We start from the raw sequence: 3,615 nt of genomic DNA on the forward strand, positions 1-3,615 counted from the left end.
TGAGTGCAGTTCCTCGCCCCACAGCTAGCTGCGCCTCTAACGAGGCTATACAGTGAGTGCCTGATATTGGAGAAATTTCCGGCCATCTGGAAGAGGGCCAATGTGGTAACCACAAAGAAAGGTCCAGACAAGGACCCCGCAGTGGCAAAATCATACAGACCTATCTGCCTCCTAGACACCCCTGGTAAACTTTTTGGAAAGTTATCTGACAGATTTGCAGCACACAGTGTGCTGTGCGGAATGAGCGACAGGTAGTTCAGCTTTCGGCGGAGCGATCAGAGACTGTCGCTTTTGCCGAAGGGGCCGAGGTCTGTGGCTCATTTCCGCATAAGTACAACGTCGGCATCATGGTGAACGTCAGTGGTGCCTTTGACCACCTGTGGTTGTCTTTGCTCTTCTCCTTCTTGCGGGAGAAAGAGTGGCCAGAACTGCTATACGCTTGTCAAAATGGTTCAAATGGCTCTGAGCACAATGTGACTTAACATCTGAGGTCATCAGTCTCCTAGACTTAGAACGACTTAAACCTGACTAACCTAAGGACAGCACACACATCCATGACCAAACCAGGATTCGAACCTCCGACCATAGCAGGAGCGCGGTTCCGGACTGAAGCGCCTAGAACCGCTCGGCCACAACGGCTGGCTATACGCTTGTCTGAGGAGCTATTGTGATGAAGGGGAGGTCTGGCTATCGTCCCCTAGCGGCCGTGTTAGTAAAAGAATGACGATGGGGTGTCCACAAGAATCTGATCTGGGGCCACACTTTTGGGATTTTAGCATCGAACCATCATTGGACAGTCTAAAACGCAGCGGTGATGTGCTAGAGTTGATAGCCTACGCAGACGACCTCCTCCTGCTGGTGGGCGGCCGTAGTCGGGAAGACTTGTAACCTAGGGTAGAGCGGACACTATCTCTGCTATCAGAATGGTGTCGAAAAACTAAAATTAAGATTTCCGCAAATAAATCTATCTATCTGTTGATAAAGAGACACTTAATTAGACACCCAACTGTAAGGTTCGATGGTTCACCAGTTCTTCGGCGTCGCGAGGCCCGATACCTGGGAGTCGTCGTTGATGAAAAATGGAATTTCGCCACACACGTCGGGACCGTGTCCCAGAGATCGCTGGAACTACATAACAATCTGATTGGAATTGGACATAAAAGATTCCACCTCCTGGCGAATCTAATTAAATTGTACCATAACAGTATCCTGCAACGGCCTTGCCGCAGTGGATACACCGGTTCCCGTGAGATCACCGAAGTTAAGCGCTGGCGGGCATGGCCGGCACTTGGATGGGTCACCATCCAGGCCGCCATGTGCTGTTGCCATTTTTCGGGGTGCACTCAGCCTCGTGATGCCAATTGAGGAGCTACTCGACCGAATAGTAGCGGCTCCGGTCAAAGAAAACCATTGTAACGACCGGGAGAGCGGTGTGCTGACCACACGCCCCTCCTATCCGCATCCTCAACAGAGGATGACACGGCGGTCGGATGGTCCCGATGGGCCACTTGTGGCCTGAAGACGGAGTGCATAACAGTATCCTGACCCAGATCGCGGGTGACAGCTCCGGAGTTTGGGCACACAGGCTCAAGAGGGTTGTGCCTGCCATGATCGTGCAAAGAGTCCATCGGAATACTCTAGTATGTTCAGTCGGGGCGTAAAGGACAAGTCCGGGAGGGTCCATGCTAGTCGTAGTGGGACTTTGCTTGCTCGACATCAAAATACGAGAGCAGGCAGCCTGGTACTGGGTGAAGAGGGGCAGAATTGAAAAGATAGCCGAGATCATGGGGGTTCAAGTAGGGGACAAAATTTCGATCAGACGGCTAGGGGAGGAGCTGTGGCAAGAGACCTGGAAGACCGACGAGGCTGGGCGTAGAACATACCAATTGTTGGCAACCATAAGGGAACGGATGCAACTTAAGTATCCTCAACCTAGTAGAGGTCTGTTGCACTTTCTCACGGGACATCGGCCCTATCCGACATATCTGTGCTAGTTTGGGATGCGGGCTACGCCCTCGTGTGACTTTGGAGCCTTGGAGGGCACTCGTGATCACGTGATCTGCGATGTGGCGGCTGACCTGAGGCGTCGGCTACCAAACCATGACACCCATCACCTGAACAGACCTCAGAATAACTTCGAGATCCTCAGCAGCTTGGCTAACGAGATATCGGCTAAGATCTTATGGGACTACTTGAGGGATAACCAAGGAAGGTCTTAGTTGAAAAGAAACGTATCCACGCACTTGCCCTATACTGCCGAGACGTGGACTGGCCAACTACCGTTACAGTCGAAATCCGCCACGTCACAGACTAGGAGGTACGTTTCTCACCGATGGAGGAAATTGTGCTAGTAGAGTAGTTAAGCAGTAGTTAGTATTCTGCAGCGACAGTCCATTTCTTAGGGTCAGCCAGTGCCAGGGGCACGCCCACTGGTGTCAGCTCGCTGGGCACCCCTGTAATGCTGCAGGTAGTGTAGTCAGTGGGAAAGTAGTTCAATTGCAGTTCTTAGTAGCGTAAATACTACAACAGTAGCTTTCCCATTAGAATTAACTATATTAACACTACCATACATTAGCTGCATCTTAATACTATTGGAAATTCGTAGGAGCTACTCATTAGTTAGGTAACGGGTTATTGATGTATCATCAACATCGTTACGAAAAAGAATTTTTAAAAAAGTAATGCAAAAATGGTACATTACCTGCGCTGAACTTCAGGGGCTGTGCATTGATTGTTCTTGTTGTTCCTGACAGTCCAAGGTTTTTCTAGCTCAGGGAAACCCCGTCAGCCCAAAAAGTATCGAGACTGGATAAACAAAAAGTAGAGAAACGTTTAGATGGTGGTTTCAATGCTCCAGGTGTTCTACATAGTTTCCCTTCACTCACAGATCATTCATACAACAATGTGAAACTATCACATCCGGCCGCGGTGGCCGTGCGGTTCTAGGTGCTTCAGTCCGGAACCGTGAGAGTGCTACGGTCGCAGGTTCGAATCCTACCTCGGCCATGGATGTGTGTGATGTCTTTAGGTTAGTTAGGTTTAAGTAGTTCTAAGTTCTAGGGGACTGATGACCTCAGATGTTAAGTCCCATAGTGCTCAGAGCCATTTGAACCATTTTTTTTGAAACTATCACGAAAGTTCTTTTATGGGATGTTGTTTAGCTCGCGCGTCACATTGGCTTCAATATCCGTTAGGTTCGTATTGATAACATCTCGTGAAGATTTTTTCCAGAAAAGAATTGTCTTCGTTTTGCATTTCAATCATTCTGGAGAATGTCTTGAACACTTCATATAGAATCGACGCACAAGTCGCCGAACTGGCGTCAAATCGAAAGACTTGCACTGGGCGAACGGTCTACCCGACGGGTGGCCCTAGTCACACGACTTCATTTAGAGATGTCGCAGCCCGTTTGTGGCCGAGCGGTTCTAGGCGCTTCAGTTCGGAACCGCGCTGCTGCTACGGTCGCAGGTTCGAGTCCTGCCTCGGGCACGGCTGTGTGTGATGTCCTTAGGTTAGTTAGGTTTAAGTAGTTCTTAGTCTAGGGAACTGATGACCTCAGATGTTAAGCCCCATAGTGCTTAGAGCCATTTGAACCATTTTTTTAGAGATGTTGCT

The 3,615-nt window shown here is 49.5% G+C and overlaps 1 pseudogene; it reads left to right on the top strand.

Annotated features, from left to right (window-relative positions):
- Window positions 1-1,210: 1,210 nt before the first annotated feature.
- Window positions 1,211-1,328, top strand: LOC126413555 (5S ribosomal RNA; annotated as a pseudogene).
- The last annotated feature ends 2,287 nt before the right edge of the window (window positions 1,329-3,615 follow it).

Source organism: Schistocerca serialis, chromosome 7, assembly GCF_023864345.2.
Source record: "Schistocerca serialis cubense isolate TAMUIC-IGC-003099 chromosome 7, iqSchSeri2.2, whole genome shotgun sequence".
NCBI lineage: Eukaryota > Metazoa > Arthropoda > Insecta > Orthoptera > Acrididae > Schistocerca > Schistocerca serialis.